Source organism: Cetorhinus maximus, chromosome 1, assembly GCF_964194155.1.
Source record: "Cetorhinus maximus chromosome 1, sCetMax3.hap1.1, whole genome shotgun sequence".
Classification (NCBI taxonomy): Eukaryota; Metazoa; Chordata; class Chondrichthyes; order Lamniformes; family Cetorhinidae; genus Cetorhinus; species Cetorhinus maximus.
Genome location: NC_135879.1, coordinates 231931344 through 231937343, shown reverse-complemented (window position 1 = coordinate 231937343; position 6000 = coordinate 231931344). Strand labels below are relative to the sequence as shown.

The following is a 6000-nucleotide window of genomic DNA, read 5'->3' as shown; positions in this document are numbered from 1 at the left end:
AGTTTTGCAAGCAAGGGCTGGTTGGTTACGGTCAGTACTTTCCCTGTTGCAAACAGCCAAAGGGACAAGCTGCTGATATGATCCGCCAGTTTTTGGGACATATGTTCCATATACCTAGCATCACATTGACACTGAAATTCAGATACCGCATTACTCATTTGTGTGATGGGCAGGACATCCTTTTGGCTTGACGGCAGCATCCTGTTACTAGCCAATACCACTCGTGTTCCCATTGGATAGTAGCAGCATGAAGCCTGTTGTTCACATTTTTGAGATACCTTACTCTTTCAGGGTAATCTGAGATAGGCTTTAATTTTCAGGACCAAAAGTGATGGCCTTAGTCCCGTTCATGAGTTTGCGCAATATATAGTGAGGAACGATCTGATCAGGGTAGCTATTATCCTGCAGGATGCCTTTGATGCGCCCTATTTCAGCATCAAGCTTGCAAATCACTCAGGCCCTATTTACGAGGTTGCCAATAAGACCAAACTTATATCACATCGAACTGCAGGAATCCCAATGTGTATATTGACCAGTGAAGGTAGGCTTTCGGTAGACAGCAGTAGAGAACCCACTGGCAGATTTCTCAACCAGCACGCCAAGGAAAGGGAGCTTATTTGACTGCTCCCTTTCAAAGGTGAATTTGAGCGAAGAATGGAGCCCATTAAGACATGGAAGGAAATTCTAACATGAAGCTGCAGATTCAAATATAGTAAATGTATCATCCACATATAGATCCCATCCCATCGAAGACGCGTTTCTCGTGGAAGCCAACAAAGATGTTTGTGTGAGCTGGGCTGGAAGGGATCCCAAGGCAACACCATTTATTTGGGCATACATGGGTATAAAACTAAACTCAATTGTGTTAGTTGCTGAGTTCTTAAGTTCAATGAATACTGGTTCAGACAATGCTGGAGGGTCTAGATCGCCATGATATAGTGCCATGGTGCAAATGTCTATGGCTTCCTTGAGCTAGGAATGTCAAATGAGCACATGGACATGGTATTGCTGTCGATATGCAAATTCTGTATGGTCTTCACAAAACTGAATGAATCCTTCGCTGTGTATGTAGAAAACTTGCTCTGAACTGGTTGTAGCAACTCACCGAACCATTTGGCCAATTCATGCTGTGCAGAGCCTGTCATAGTTAAGATAGGGCGTAAAGAGACATCACCTTTGTGTGTCTTGGGCAGCCCATACATACGTGAATGCAGTGAGCTGTGAGGACGAGTCCTATCATATATATCACCTGGCAGCTCATTGCTCTTACACATGTCCAACAAACGTTTTTGTAACTTGCTTTCAAGCAGGGCTATCTGGTCATGTTGAGCGGCAGGTCCAATGGATATGAATTTGGACACATCATTAAGAATGGCATGCATTTTGTTGATATAGTCACACTTGTTAAGGATAACTATTCCAGCTTCTTTGTCGGCTTTACAGAAATATATGTCTTGGTGGTGTTGAGGCTTCGCAATGCTACCAGACATTCATATTGCATGTGAAAACCGGCCAAGTCATTCAGAGTCCCGCAATATACGTGTGCTAGATCAGCTAGGCGCGCTTTCAAGAATTCAGCGTCTTCAGTGGATGCTAGTTTGTGGGGTGGGATAGCTGGGAGTAGAGGAATTCAATCTCAGCAAGTACCTCTCCCTGTTTGACGCCGGATGAAGGCACACCAAAATTGAAGCCATGAGCAAGAACAAACTCTTTGCTTTCAGGTAGTACATGGTCAGAAAGATTTACTATATGTTTGATGGCATCGTTAATTGTGTTGCAGCCAACTGCCCCTTAAGTGAGTTTACAGTGCAGGCGTGTTTCTAGCAGTTATTGTTTATGGTGCTCTCATCCCTTGAGGAAATACAGTGGCACAAACGGATCAAATCGAAAAAAGGAAGGAAATTTGCACAACTCAGACCAGGCACAGTGTAGCGCACAGTGTAAATTAGTAACCCTATTACTAATCTGTTCCATCTCATCTTTCATTAACACTCACTCAACCGTAGGACTGTGTCTCATTTTAGCATTATCAATAAGGTTGGAAATGAACACCGGCACAACCTTGGGTCTAATAAACTTTCAGAGCAATTCAATAGGTAGCTTACCTGTTCTTAACTTACCTGTGAATCAAACTATGTTGTTGGTGTCCCAAATTTGGTCTTTGTTGTAGCTCTGCCTCAGGTATACAAATATTCATTTGGTCGTACAAAATTTGAGTACTGCTGAAGAAAGACACATGTGATGTCTTGTTTTTTTACTTGTTTGTTCCTTATTTTAAATAGCATTTTTATTTCTCAAAAGTAACTTGCGAAATTACACTGGACTTTATACCTAAAATAAACTTTATTCCTTTAGATATAAGAACAAGTTTGAGTGTGTGTGTGTCTCTGTGTGTGTGTGTCTGTGTGTGTGTGTGTGTCTGTGTGTGTATCTCTGTGTGTGTCTGTGTGTGTGTGTGTGTGTCTGTGTGTGTGTGTGTGTCTCTGTGTGTGTGTGTCTGTGTGTGTCTGTGTGTGTATCTCTGTGTGTGTGTGTGTGTGTGTCTGTGTGTGTGTGTGTCTGTGTATGTGTGTGTGTGTGTCTGTGTGTGTGTGTGTGTGTGTCTGTATGTGTATCTTTTCATTAGCTCCTTTTTGAAAATTTAAAGAGCTTGCATATGTTCACCTCTTGTTTTTCATGTTTTTATTTATTATTCATGTGGCCTTCGCTGGCTGGGCCAGCATTTATAGTTGAGGTGAGTTGAGATCCATTGTCAACTGTTCTAAAAGAGAAAACAAAACAAAAATCTATTTTGATTCTAGTTAGGAGCCCAATGGGTTAATATGTTTGACCATGTTTAAGACAAAACTGTCAGCTGAAAGGGTTAACCTTTCCGCTTTGTTTTCCAAGGGGCAGAGCAAATATACATTGTGTAACCTTATGTTTCAATTGGAAAAGAAACAAACTCCAACACGTTTTCCTGGTACGATCAGATAATTAATCCTTAGTGGTCAAATCTCAATTCACATGATTGAACATTTAAAATTTAAAACTGCCAAGCTTTAGATGTGAGTCTTATTATTTGAATTTAAATACTCCCACACACACCTTGACATTATAACTAGAATGTCAGTGTATTAAAAACCCCGTGTCTGTCTGCACCATCTGTTAATCTATGTAATATTATAAATTCCTATGTCTTCCATTTGTAATAGACATTTACTATGCTGTAATTGTACCCCACTGCCAGATGTGGGGCTGCTGGAAAGAGGTAGGGACAGGATTGAAGGGCACAGCAGATCCTTACAGCCAATAGCCTTCTCTGCAGCCTAATGCTGCACCTTGACTGCAGATATTCTAGCCACAGATAACACCAGCTCTGCAACTGGCTACCCTCTGACTTGAATTACTTGCAAGAACCCATTTCCAGAGGTAGGTTTAGCCCTGCCTGTAAATATGGAGCAAAGGATTCAGACAGTTTGCACTGTCACGATTGGCCAAACTTCCTTTCCTTCTTTCTCGAAAAAAAAAAGATGTGAACAAACTTGCACCAAGTCCCTTTCACCCAAATCCCCTCCACACAACAGCCTATATTAGCTCCTCATGCAGACAGTATTAGTAAATGTGCACTGTTACTGAAAAGCACAGCCAAGGTTTGGGAGGGTTGCATTGCCATTTCAGAGTGTGATCCAAAAGCCTGTTGAGGCTTTCCTGTGTAGAGGGTGCTGTGCGGGGAGTTTGAACTATCAATAGAGCTTGGCGCTCTTGTTTCCAGCTGTCATTAACATTGGTGTCAGGCAAAGTCTGAAGAGCATCTGTTGTGTTACCATCTGCTGAAAGTGAGTATAAAAGGAGTTATGGAAGGAAAATTATAACCAGTGATTTAAACACTGTCAAAGCGGGGAGTGAATTGTGAGCTCAGCCTAGGATCACTGACACTTTCCACCATTATAATTCCATCTGAACAATCTCCATGTTACAGATCAGAGTGACCAGTAAGAAATGTTTAAACAGCCTGTGCTGTCGAACTCTTGTGTGACATATTAACATATTTATACAGGCCTGTCAGCTCTGAAGGTGACATTCACTGCTGTCTGCCACTGTCACCGCGTTGGTTTGACATCTGTGCTTTGCTGAGGTTGGCAACTGACTGTCACTGAAGGTTATCATTTTCATGGCTGACCTGGGTATGACAGAGCTAAGATTGAAACTCAAGCGTGAAGTCGCACACTTCTGTTACATTGCTAACCTGAGCATCTAACCATGCAAATTTAATATTGTTAAGGACTTTGGCAGGATTGTCTATAGGGGCCATAAATATAAGAAAGTTGCTAATAAATGCAAAAGGAATTCAGGATAAAATCATTACTGTTGAGAAAAGAGATATGTTAAAGCTTTTTGTTTTGCACTCATCAGGATACTTCACAAGAATAGCAATATAAGGGGAAAGCAACCATTTATACTGTATGTGAAAAGAGTGCTGATTGATTGACAAGTGGACTCTGATTGGTCGAGGCATTGCCATAGCGAATGCATCAGTGATGGTGACTGACAGTTAACTGCCAAGCATTGTTTAAAATTTAAACCAAACAGCTTAACCCTGATTGGTCAAGGTATTGCCCTGAGGAATGCATCAGCGAATGGCTGCCACTTATTTTGTTTAGCTGAAACAGGCGCAATGGATGTACATGTTCTTTCTCTCTGCAAAGAACAGGGCCCTGTGTATTAATATATGTAGCTTCCAGTACACACAAATGCACCACACTGCGAGCTCAACTGACAATCTTAAATTGGTTGTTAGCATAATTCTTAGACACTGAGGAGTATTTAGCAAATGTTGTTCAATCGTGGAATCACATCTCATGTTGGGCACTGGGTTTTGAGTTTTGCAAACATGGGCTGGTAGGGTAGGGAACCTTGTCTGTTGCGAACAGCGGATGGGACATGCTGTTTGATGCGATCCGCCAGTCTTTGGGACATACGGCCTACATACTGGGCATCACACTGGCACTGAAATTCATATACCACATTACTCATTTATGCGACGGCAGAACATCTTTTTGGCTTGACGGTAGCATCCTGATAGTGATGAATACCATTCATGTTGCTACTGCATAGTAGCAGTGTGAAATAGCTAGCTTCACCTGTTTTTCAAGATTTTGAGACAACTTACCCTTCCAGGTAATCTGAGGTAGACTGGGCGCTTTTTGGGGCTGAAAGTGATGGCCTTAGGCCTGTTCATGAGTTTGCGGGATATACAGCGTGAAATGATTTTGATCAGGGCAGCCATTATCCTGCAGGATGCCTTTGATGCCCCTATTTCAGCATCAAGCGTGCATGGTGAGCAAATGACTCGGGTCCTATTTACAAGGTTGCCAATAAGACCAATCTTATAGCGTGCGGAACTGTAAGAATCCCAACGCAGAACTTGACCAATGAAGGTAGTCTTGTGGTAAACCATGGCAGAAATACCTCTGGCAGATTTCTCAACTAGGACCTCAAGGAAGGGGGCTTCATTTAACTGTTCCATTTCATAGGTGAACCTGAGCGTAGGATGGAGCCCATTAAGACATGTAAAGAAATTGTTACATGCAGCTGTGGATTTAAATATAGCAAACGTATCATCCACATATCGGAAATATGCAAGGGGTAGGAGGTTAGGTCTCTTTCCATCGAAGACGCGTTTCTCATGGAACCCAACAAAGATATTTGTGAGAGCTGGGCAAGAAGGGATCCCATGGCAACACCATCTATTTGGGCATACGTGATGTCATTGAAGCTGAACTCAACTGCGCAAGTTGCCGAGTTCATAAGTTCAATGAATATTGATTCACGCAATGATGGCGGGTCTAGATCATCATGATATAGTGCTGCAGCGCAAATATCTATGGCTTCCTTAAGTGGAACATTGGTGTATAGGCTAGCAATGTCAAATGAGTACATGCACACAGCATTGGTATTGATATGCAAGTCCTGTACGGTCGTCGCAAATGTGAATCACAAGGAGAGCACCTGTAGAGA

General features: G+C 42.2%; 1 protein-coding gene across 1 annotated transcript in view; it reads left to right on the top strand.

Annotated features, from left to right (window-relative positions):
* Positions 1 to 3715: 3715 nt before the first annotated feature.
* thnsl2 (threonine synthase-like 2) overlaps positions 3716 to 6000 on the top strand; it is a 41092-nt gene continuing 38807 nt past the window's right edge. The window contains exon 1 of the mRNA XM_078554401.1: positions 3716 to 3818. The gene's annotated coding sequence lies outside the window, so the exon portion shown is untranslated. The remainder of the gene's footprint in view (positions 3819 to 6000) is intronic.